Genomic DNA, 12,538 nt, shown 5'->3' with positions numbered 1-12,538 from the left:
TTCTTCTTCGGGATTTATTCAGGGTCAGTTTTCACTTGGAAAGTCAACATTTATCACCTGCAGTGAAAGGCAGAGGGCAGATAACACATATTTTAGTGGATAACTATTCAGCTATCTAATTTGAGTGTCACATTTGTCATCTTGAGTTAGGAGATAAGAGTCTCTTTAAAAGACTGTTTGCAGGGAGCTGTGGGGAAAAGAGGCGTTACAGAGACAACCTATGCAGGCACAGGGACAACATGCAAACCCTGCACAGGAAGGCCTCGTCTCACTGCAGAGCGACCACCGTGCCACCCACATCCAATCATACAGAAAAACAATAAAGCATCGCCCCCCCGCAGAGTTCATATATCACTTGTTTCTCCAACAGTTTGTGCGGCGTCTCCGGAGAGAGAGTTGAAGAGAGAAAAAAACCACTTCCATGATGAATCACTGCACGCCGTGAAGTCCATCGCTAAAACGCTGCATATTCTCCGGGGGGAGAGGAGTCATTGCACGAAGTTCACAATCCGATACCTCCATGACATGAATCATTATGTTGCAGCAACCTTGAGCATTAGCTGCGCGGCGACTCTCAGAGAGGGCGGCAAATATTTTCCTTCTATTTTCATCCCCACTGAGAAAAGTCCTGTTGTTTTGTTCGAGGGGATGACAATGTTTCATTCTCCACACCTTCAGCACCAGGAGCTTTCACAGCCAGTTATTAGTAAAACCATTAATCACTTTCTTCATGTTCATTAAGAATTTATATCCACTTCCCATTCCCATGCTGCATTTTCAGATTCGATATGGCCTACCTGTTGAGGGAAATGGGAATATGAACCCTTTTTGAGGATGTTTTCTAATTATATTGAACACTAGTTTCACCTTAATTATGTGTAAATATGCAACAAAAATAAACTGCAGTTAGTTTTAACAACGTTTTTAATTAAAGTACTCATTTGGGGGTAATTTAAGATAAATTAAAACATTCAAGATGAACTCAAGCTGGTTGCAATTGATCACAAACAGGCCAGACTGTAATGATCCATGATTGAATTAATTCTCGTCACTCAGGCTGTGAAATGAGCTCAAGGATGGATGGAGAAGAGGAAAAGAAAGAGACTTACCTTCCTCAGAGGTGCACGTGTCACAGCAGACAGGCTTGTCTTTGTAAGACTGAAAAAAAAGGGGAGTGAATGTCAGCTAGTTGTGTCTGAACGCAGTCCTTCCTCCTTGTGTCCGCCACAGGCAGCTCGGGAAGCAGAGTCAAGCGGCTCCCTCCCCCTCCTCTTCCTCCTCCTCCTCCTCCTCCTCTTTCTCCTCGTGGTTCTACTACTCCTTTTCCTGCTGTCCTTCTCCCACCTGCTCTGCTGAGAAAAGAAAAAGAAGTCACAGTGGACCATCCCATCTCCTCCTCCTCCTCCTCCTCCTCATGGTCCTGCTCCCCCTCTTCCTCCTGCTGCTCCTCCTCCTTTTCCACCTCGTGGTTCTTCTCCTCCTACTGTTGCCTCCTCACCTGTTTTGCTGAGAAAAGAAAAAGAAGGCACAGTGGACCATCCCACTTCCACCTCCTCCTGCCTTCTAGTCCTGCTCCTCCACCTCCTCCTGCTGCTCCGCCTCTTCCTCTTCCTCCTGCTCCTCCTCTTCATATTCCTACTTCTTCACCTCCTCCTCTTCTTCCTCCCAGGTTCAGCCCCTGCTATCACCTGATCACAGGTGCATGACCCAGAGTTGCCAAATCTCTAGCGATCAACCTAAATTTTGATAGTTTTCTCTAAATTAAAAAGAGGAAATTACATTTATTTTGCAGCACAAAACAGATTCAGATCTGGAAAATACCAAACAAACTGCTTTTTTTACAAAGCGGATTTTACATGAAAAGATGCGGCATAAATTTTTACCTGTAAAAAACCTCCCATGTAATGAAAAGAAGAATAAATAAGAAAAACAATGATATGACAATTGCACTTTATTATTGTTTTCATGCACTCATCTTCTTTTTTTTCAGGACTTCAAACTAACTTCAGTTTTAAGCCCTGTTTACACAGTGTTTTCAAGTGGAAACAGTAACGTTTCGCTCAACTTTGGATGTTTGTTTGCATGACAATGCAACCCCTGAAAACTGCTCTTTTTCAAAACGGTTTCTAGAGTCCAACAGAAGAAATTACCACAGCAAGCAAAGTGGCACTTGCTGTGACAAACGGTTGAGCTACAAAGGTCCCAAGTAAATCAAAATGTAGTTTTTTCCCCTGTATTTCGCTCAAAAAAGTCACAAAAACAACCTTCTCCTCTATCCTCACATCTAAATCTGCCTCACTCACTTCCAAACAAGAATATAAATCAACAGATCAGATGAGACAAGATGCCGGTTGTTAAAGCGTCCTCTTTTTTTGTGTGTGAAGAGGCGGAACTGAATTCACAGATAAATATAAATATTACTTTGACAAATCGTGGAAGTGAGAGGCAGCAAAAATAAGCAAACACATTTGAGAAACAAGCCACAAAATTGACTGCAACGTGTAACTTACAGTATTTGAAAGTGAATTCACATAACAACAAGCCTGAAGTTACTTATAACGAGCTGACTTAATAACTACTACCACATTATCAGGGGGAACACAGAGATGTTCATTGTAAAAATCATTGGGCCACTAGTGGGTGCTGTTGTCTGTTTTTGGAATAAAACCACACACACACATGCGCGCAGAGAACAATATGGTATAACTAGTAACAATGACGAGAACACAGACATTGGTATGGAAAGGCAATGAATTTGGATTGCTATTCCAGGTGACGTTCGACTATAAAACTAAAAATCTCCGGAGAACACTGGGAGTCACGACACTTGTGATTATTGTAAATAAATTATTATTATTATTGTAGAGTAAAGGAAATAAATGATAATGATAATGTATTATGACTGAATTTATAAAGACTACAGCTGTACATATACATGAACCGAGTTATATTTCTCTATATATGTGCAAATGTTTAAAAGAGTTATGACCTATGTGCCTAAAATAAATGATCATTAACAATTAATGATAGTTCATACTCCCGATGGAGACTGATGGCTTAGCCTGTAATGCCTCTCAACAAGCTCGTTTGTCCTTTATGTTGTCGTAGTTGTACGAAGACCGCACAGGAAGCGCAACAAAGTTTGAGTTAAAAAGCTTGGAGGGTACACTGAATGGAATCTCCATATTCTCCTTGTGCATACATGTCCCCCCAAAAAACTTTCTTTTGACTAATTGGTGGCTTTAAATTGCCTGAAGGTGTGGCTAAGAGTGACCGCTTCTCTGTTTACGCTGTTATCCACTGACCCTCACTTGGAATAAACAGTGCAGACGATCGATGGATGGAAAGAGTTGTTGGATGTATCAAAAACCGAAGCTTGATTCTTTGCAATTAGCATTGTAAATTCTCTTTCTCCCCTGAGGATGAACACGGATGCTTGTGGCCACACCACCTTCACAATCGACCTACAGTATATTTTCATACAAAAACTGTTTGTGTCCGACGGGCAGATCGCTAGACTTCCTCCTGACTCACGCTCCCCAGTGGATTAACCTTTTCCTCCACTGTTCTACTGTTCTCCCGCCACCACAATCTCTGCCCACAAGACATCGTTTTAATAAGCTGATCGCAATAAAATATTCAGAGTGTATTTATACTCCTGCGGGGATCATTTTTAATGATAATGACCTCCTTCATGAGTCTTGTGCAACTACGGAGACAAGCTATGAATCCTGTGGCAATTTTTTTTGTTGCTAAAAACACAATGGTATTCCCCTAAAAGCAAATAGCTGCCTGAAACTATGAGAAGAGATTGAAGATATTTAAAGGGGCCACTCAGTCCCAGTACTGCTGGTCTTTTACATCGCAGCATACCAATGACAAATGTAGTGAGGCAGACCCAAAAATGTGGGCGGGAGAGAGCCAGAACATCAATAATACCTCAAGGATGACAAATGGGTTATTTCTTCCACTCGGTTATTGTTTTTCAGGTTTAGTTATTTATGGCCTCTCAAAAAGGATCCGCAACCTGACCACAGGTGTTTCATGGCACTGAGCGCCCGGGCAGCTGTGCTCACTTTCACTTTTTTTTTTTTTTTTGGTTTCTTTTCCTGTGCTCCTGTCTCCAATGCCAGGATGATACATCCATCTTCAAATGACAGAGTCGTCTCATAAGTCTGCTGCCGCTGGGCTCATCGATCCGGCGTATGGATCTTTCTGCTCTGCGGGTTTACGGTGCGACTTTGAGCGCTCGTCCGGGGATGTTTTCACATCATTCTCAAACTGGCCTTCTTTCAATGCCTTTCACCGACCGAGGGAGGAGTGATCGTTGCCCCGACCTGGTGGGACCCATAAGGACTAAGCCACCATTTCAGCCGGGGGCTAAAAAAAACAAAAACGCTTTGCATGAGGAGAGCACCTCTTGAACACTGCGTAGTTCGAGAAAAATCAATATGTTATTCGGTAGATGAACAGCAATGATCACCAGGTAAGCGATCGAAAGGTGCACTTAACAGTCCGCATGTAGCACATGTAGAAACTGCACTCAATCGTCACCTTGTTAGCCACAAGTCTAAAGTAGCAGGCTGGACCTCTTGTAGCCCCGAGAAATACCGTCATTCTTTAACACAGATTCATTTGTGGAATCAATCGTTAAGCGAATTGTGCCGGCATATCCTTGGACCATCATGTCATTTCGAGTAAATGAGTTAAAAGGTAAACAAAAGGTGAACTGGGAACAGCAACAGTGATGTGTGTCCGCCGTCGGGTGGATGGCGGGGCGACTCTGGACGCGCACCGGGCCCTTCTTGTGGACATTTTATTCTTCACACCGCCTTTCAAGACTTCCACAGCAAATCTGTCCAACACATCACTCACAAGTGGGCTCACAAACCAACTCCCTCTCTCACACACACAGAATGACATAAAAAGAAAATCCATACATTTTCTAAGCCAGATATACTTTTCACACACAAATGAATACCCATGAATACATACATACATACAGTCTGTCCATCTTATCTTCTGGACGGGCTACACGCACTCATTACAGAAAAGAAAGGAGCCACCACTCGGGCCGAAGGTTTTATGTAATTTTACAAAATAAAACTGAGTGACATCGTCATGAAATCTTTTTAAGTATCCCAATTTGTACTGGTACACTGGTAGCTGAGTGGTAGTTTTCTAAGTTTTGATGCAGCAGGCTCGGGTTCCGCTCCCGGCCGAATAGGCGCGCACCCATGGCTTGCACTCGCGCACTGCACGTCTATTTTGGTAACCATGGGAACCACTTTGTGTTTTGTCGAATGTACCTTCCTGTATTTTCCTCTTTAAAACAGTTCATCATTTTGGAATGTCTTTTTGAGTTCCCCTTTTTCAATGGAGCCACATTTCTAAGAAACTTGCACTGTGGGATGAGCGGCAGAGTGGAGAAAGTGGGTCATAACCATGGAAAACTCCTCTAAAAAGCAGATCATTCAGCTATTGTTGGGTGTTGTGTGGCGGAATAAGTGACTAAAACCTGAAGAAACAACTTTGGCAGTTTTAACAATGGCGCGTGGAGAAACCCCATGAGCCACAAAAAGTGAGACTTTGCGGCGAGACCGGGTTCTATTGTGCAACAAGCATCAGCCAACGTCCTTGTGTTGGTTCACCAAATAATATCTAATTATTACTATTATTACATATATAAAACTATTCTGTTAAACTGAACATGAAAGTTTAATCTTGTTCAATTCAGGATCCGTTTACATGACAACGGGGCCTCGATCTCTTTTAGGAAACTTTCTGGTATCGTTCATCCTGATGTAACTTTCTTGATCCTCTGGGGCCCCATGCTGTATTTTATCACGATTTTTTTTTTTTCTGCCATTGGGGACTGTTTAAGAACAGGGTGAACTTATTGTTGTGTGTGCACTGATGAAATGAGTAAAGCTGCACAGTCAGCAACAGATCGGACGTATAGTATCAGTGAAGCTCAGTTGGCAGTCAGGGCTCCCCAAAAAATAGGAAGGAAAGTATCTGCCTCAGCAGTTTGTCAGTTTCTCAACCGGCCACTTAAATGTCGCAGAAGAAATCAAAAAATTCATCTACCAGGTAACGATTTGCAAGTCCTCAGTTTGGCAATTTAGCTGCTCCCCCCTGTGAGTTGTAGCCTCGGGTTTTAGCTGACAGGAGTGTCGCCTACTGAAGTGAACTGCTGCCTTTGCGTATTTGCTTTCTGATTTGTGCTGCACTTGTAAACACTGATCATTTCAGATATTGTTGGTTTTCTATTAGTTTAAACTATTTTCTTTACTTTTGAGCAACAGCAGGATATTTTTGACAGTTCACATGTTTCTAAACACCACGTCTAGAAACAGATTCTCTTGATAATGTGTGTCTAAATGTTTTGTGTTAGTTTTCACATTGTGTAAAAGGAGTCTCTGATCAGACATTAACCAGACAGTTGTATGAGCAGCTTAACAGGTTTACCTACTGAATTGGCTATAAAGTGCCTACATCGTCATCTTTTTGCCTAAAATGAAGCTCGTTTTTTCCAAATACACAGATTTTACATTATCTTTGAAGGCAGCTCTGTTCTGACTAATCTAAACATTTATATATTTTCTTGGCTTTAACAATGGACACTGAAAGTGTATAATGCTCATCATAGGCATTAAAAAGGCCAGAATGACCTCTGCCACACCGTACCATTTCCAAGTAGTGTTCAAGTGACGACAAGTAACAGCCAACAAGTCCCGAAATATTCTTCCGAAAAAGGACAAACAACATTGACTTGGCTTGTATAAAGTCACACATATAAAACGATTGGACAGTGAGTGACCACAGATTTGCTTGGCAAAGTTATTTAAAAGTTCCAATTTTCATAATGGGAAGTTCTCATTTTGACAACATTTAATGTATATTTCCCCACCAGAAGTGGGAACCTTTCCCACTTCCCAACTAGTCATGAACTCACCAGGATTTCTGTGAAGAGCTTGATAATGACACTCCTGAAATATGCCTTCATATCTAGTAATGGTCAATTTTTGCTTCAGATCATTACAGAGGATTCATTGAAGCGTAGGTTGTTGTTTACTGTCAGTCTTATCTTCTTCTTCTTCTTTTGAGTTTAAGGGCAGTTTGCATCCATAAAGTTGCATTATCGCCATCTGCTGGTTCTATCCATCTGTCTACATTGTTTCCCACCGCTCTCGTCGTCCCTGAAGACTGTTTCCCTGTCTTTCCTATCAGCAGCCTTTTTGACCCCGATGATTGTCTCCTATCTTCTTCTTCCTCTTCACCTGGATTCACAAAGCTGCACCGCCTCCTTCCTCCTCCTTCCCACCCCAGTATCTCCTAAGAAGATATCTGATGTGTTGTATTGATCACAGCATATTGTTTACACAACAACATCTTCAACTGAAAATGTGAAACTTTCTGTTTGGGTGTTGTGGCTGTATTGTTGATTAACAGTGGCAGTTTATCTTGACGTATCCTTAAGGTCTAAATTGAGTCGAGTTTGCAATTTAGCTTGAATGAAGGGCCAATCAACGGCAAAACTGCTCTCGATGTTTGTAAATCTAATGGACTGTCTTGTGCAAAAAAAAACCAAAATAAAAGACTACCAGTACTACAAATAGCTAATCCAAAAAATATATAAAAAAATGAATATGACAGTCAGGGGAACATGAAAAATATCCATACATTAAATAATTTCTCTTAAACTACACATAACACCATTAAATATTAAATATAAAAAAATATAAAAAAATAAATAAAAAATAAATAAAAAATGTCACACTGGAAGTTAGGAAAACTGATTTTTAAAGGTGTCAAGTTGATTTGAGTGAAGATCTGTGATGTGGCAACAATGAAAGGCCCGGGGTTGTTTTTTTTGTGAGGGAGAAAAGTTTGTCTCTCATTTTGCACAGGTCACAAAGTTCTAACAGATGTTGGCTGTGAAGGATTGTTGTTGAAGAGGAAAAGCAAACCCCATGCCCCTTTCACAAATAGACAGCTTGACAGCAGCGTTTAAAGAGAGACTCCAAATGCACTTTCTACATCAATCGCAGACGCTGCTTCCTCCCTCGGCTTCTCCTCGATTAGTGCGAATGTTGCAAGCTCACCAGCGCACCAGATGACGTGTGTCTGCTCGGAGGAGGACTCACAGGATACCACTTTGTTGACTTGTCACTGATCTAAAGAGAGAAAAAAATAAACTAACATCTCCTGTCTTTCCTAATCACACTTGCAGCAATCTTCGCTGTGTTCAACTTGCATCTGCATTGTTCTTGCTCATGCTGCCTTTCTGAAGAATGAAGAAAAATGACTTTAATAGATAATTAAATAAAAATGCATTCCTTTAAAGGTCGCCAAGGGCAGGCAGGCTTCTCCAAGAGCCATTACCGCTCAACATCTTCTCATAACTGATTGGTGTCGCACATATTTGCCACTTCAGACACTAAACTGATTACATTTGGTTAGGATAAACCTATCCTCGCTGCCAGGGGAATGCAAATATATACCTCTCCTGCCTGTATTTAGTGAGTGAGAGGGGGGTGGGAAGTTGGAGGGGGGGGAGGAGGGAGGATGGGGGGGGGGGGGGGGGGGTGCATTTTGTTGTTATCAGCCTCAGCTGGTTAAATGCTAAATTATTCATAGGGAGGTAAAGGCTTGCCCTCATGAGATTAGTGCGCCTAATTGTTCATCCAACCTGCTGCCTGAGCGCAGCAACGAGGCTGGCTGAGCACCTCCATCCCGGATAATTTCTGTAATAGGAAAAAGCCACATGACATTCAGTAACTATTTACAGAACTCTGTAAACTTTTAATATATTCAGTCGAGTAATAATAACGGCTGCCAACTTTGCAGCTTGAGAAAATTAAAAACGAAAGCAAGCATCAGTTTGGGAGCAATTGGAAACGCGGACTCCTGAGTATGTTCAGCGTTTTAGGAATATAATGCATGCTTGAAAATAAACACGGTGACAATCAGGAGATCTGCACGCTGCTCTGTCAATCAGGCATTTATGACTGAGCTCCAAATGAAAGTGTTTGTCGAGATAAACCTGGACCCCCCAACAGCGATGTGACCACCGACAGAAACTGATGAGAGTGTAGTGATAGGTGGACCATTTCAAAATGAATATAGTTTCCATGTGATAATGATGCGATCAGAGAAGATACTTGATCATTTTTGGTTCTTTGTTTTATGGTGCTTCCAAAAAAACGAGCTCCTGCTCAACTAACGGCGGTGTCAGGCATCCTGAGCGCTCCTCTGAACAAACACCAACAAAAACAACCAGGGTGCCACCTCCAGGTTTCTTTAGGTTGGAATGCATAGGTATACTTTTCTAATTTTCCACTTTTATTTTTTGGAGAGCATTGTAACACAGTCCTTACTTTCAGACAACATGCAATTGTACGTCTTCTGCCCCTCTCAATTGAAATTTTTGTTTTCAAAACAAGAAACAAAATACAGAAAATCAAATGAATTATATTTAAGATCTTTGAACATATAGAAAGATGGACATATATTAATAAATAATAAAAAAATAGAAAGATATATCAGGGAGTTTTGAAATAAAATAGAAGTAATACAAGACTAATTGTCGCCCATTAGAACATTTAATGATATAAGCAATAATAACGATAGATAAGGGATTTAATACATGGATTTTGAAGGAATAACAACATTAGGCTCTCTTAAAGAAAAGGGACGATTTAAAAACTTTTAACGGTGGAGAGATGACTATGACTTTGAAATAACCGACCTTTATGACTCCATATTGATCATTTTATTGATACTTACCAAAGTAAATCAATGTGTGCCATCTCTAAACTGTATGAAGGCCTGTTGTCTAAAAAGTCCCATAGTACAGGATATATTGGAGAGGGAGGGTAATCGATAAACATCTGAACAGGATTGGCTTGACATTTTCCAATCCCAGAGGAAATGCAGGAGCTCTCCTCTGTGGCCAGAGTTTGAGTGGAAGTGTATTGTCCGATTCTTCATGACACCAAAACAAAAGGCACATTTTCCTGGAGGGGAAGCTCCATGCTGCAGACAATCATTGGCATATCTTTTGGGAGTGTCCGGTGTCCAAAGTAAGAGCGCTAGAACGGGCCTGGGACAGCGGTGGAGCACCTGAACCACAACCAAAATCAAGTGGTAAACAGTCGAAGAAGGTTTCCAGAGTTTATTGCATTAATTTTGATTTTAAAACTCTTCATTGGTGGATAAACTTAAATGTATTCACAACCACTGCAAATTTTGAGTTTTTAATTCGCTGGAATAGTTCAACGATTTGTTATCGCTTAAGTGGTGAGATGGGAAAGGGCACCCATCCAGAAGAGCTCACTGGTAACAAAAGTGTGTCCACAACAGGGGGGAAATCCACTTAGACATGTAATGTTCAAAATAAGATAACAAGTTCTTCTATTTATCTGTAACTAATAAAACTCTGCTCACTGCGGTCTATTTATTCTGAGTTATTTCCAAATGTTACCAGTCCTAAAACATCCTGTTAATGACTGCTGAAATTTACACCGTCCTCGTAGGAGCAGGGGCGGATTTTAATAATGTTTGATTAACTCGAACACGACCGAAATAACACCTGTGCACTACTGTTTCTAATAAGTGAACTCAATTTTGCTCAACCTCAGCAGTGATCACCAGACTTGCTCCTAAAATTTTTATTCTGAAATGAGGAAATACAGGGAAAACGGCTGCTTTTAAAGTAACTTTTTAGTTAGAACTAATTGAAAATGCACAATACAGTACTTTTTAATGCCAAAAAAAAAAAAAAAGTATATTGACTCCCTTCAGGGATGTGGAGGAGTCTCCTTAGGTCTCCTGGGACTTGACAGTTTTATAGTTGAGAGTCACCTGGAACAGCAATTCAACTTGCACTTCTCCATACGAATGTCCGTGGACTCGCCATTGTTAATGTTTATAGCATATTGTTCCTTGCATGTATGTTTGTGGTTTCATTACAAAAACAAATTACGGCGCCAACTCGTGACCCTATAGGCTAACTACGTAGTTCCCATGTAAATGGTCATTGTTTTCAAAACGTTGCTGTGTAAACATGAAGAAATAGTGAACATGAAAACGTTTTCACTTGAAAAATACACTTAACCTAGTACTTTAGTGACATAAGTAAATTAAATGTGGACTTACCTATTTAAAAAAAATTTAAAAATCTTTTTTTTTTTTTTTACAATTTTAAAAATATGGGGGGCTTTTCAACTCCTCATAAATCTTTGGCGCCCCCTTGTGGGACTCGGCACTCAGTGATTTTCAACCTTTTTTGAGCCGCGGCACATTTTTTACATTTACAAAATCCTGGGGCACACCACCAACCAAAATGACACTAATACAGTACATATAATACATATAGTTAATGATATAGTTTCTAAATGTATTTATACTCAGTGTGAAACCTGGGCCTGTTTCGATGAACACAAAATGGATATCCTGGCAGGAATGGTAGAAAGACACACACGAAGCTCTTCCTCAACAGCTCTCAGTCTCTCTCTGTTTTTAGTTTTTATCGCAGTCAAGCTTGAGAAGCTCAGCTCACTGAGATATGTGGTTGAAAACGGCAGCAATGTCAAAATGGCTTTGTTGGCCAGAATGGGGAACTCCTTGGCAACAGACAACCAAAAACTGTCCAAAGGAAGATCAGCAAAGTTTAGCTTTAAACCACGATCTTGTTTCAGTTCAATGAGTTCCTCTTGCTCCTTTAAAGTCATGTCCTTTCCAGCAACGGATGCTGAGCTGTATGGGTCCCAAACCCAGTCAAGGCATTCTGTGAAGGCTGAAGAGAAATAAAATGACAACTTCTCCTCAAGAGTTTTCAAATGTGTGCCAATCACCTCGCACATTGCAGCAGTGTTGCCATCATGCAGTTTCTCGGTGAGTGGGAACATCTCCAGGTTGCCACGCTGCACATGTTGCCACGCTGCACCTTTAAACGGAATCCATTCATTTTATCAGTGCTTGTAAGCAGGTTTTCATTTCGACCTTGCATCCGTGTGTTCAGTTCATTCAGATGATGAAATATATCAGCCAGGTATGCCAGCTTTGCACACCACTCATTACTTGCAAGCAGCTTTGAGTAATCAGACCTCTCATTTGTCAGAAATACTTTAAGTTCCTCTCGCAGCTCGTGCACACGGGCCAGCACTTTGCCGCGTGACAGCCACCGGACCTCCGTGTGGAGCAATAAGGCTTTATGTTCCGCTCCCATTTCCTCACACAAAGATGCAAATAAGCGACATTTCAAAGGTCGCGTCTTCACAAAGTTCACTATGCGCACATCATCCAACACAGGAGCTAGATCTGCTGGTAAGGTCTTTGCAACGAGGGCCTCACGGTGCAAAAAACATTGTGTAACAATTACATCTGGGTTTCTTTCTTTGACTCTACTTACGAAGTCTTTGATGCGCCCGACCATGGCTGCGGCTCCATCAGTGCAGACACCTGTGCAGTTTTCCCACGTAAGCCCGCTTTTGTCAAGATATTCCGACGTGACCCGGAATATTTCCTCTCC

Source organism: Lipophrys pholis (assembly GCF_963383615.2).
Source record: "Lipophrys pholis genome assembly, chromosome: 12".
In the NCBI taxonomy this organism is placed as follows: Eukaryota; Metazoa; Chordata; class Actinopteri; order Blenniiformes; family Blenniidae; genus Lipophrys; species Lipophrys pholis.
Note: the sequence above shows the minus strand (reverse complement) of the source record.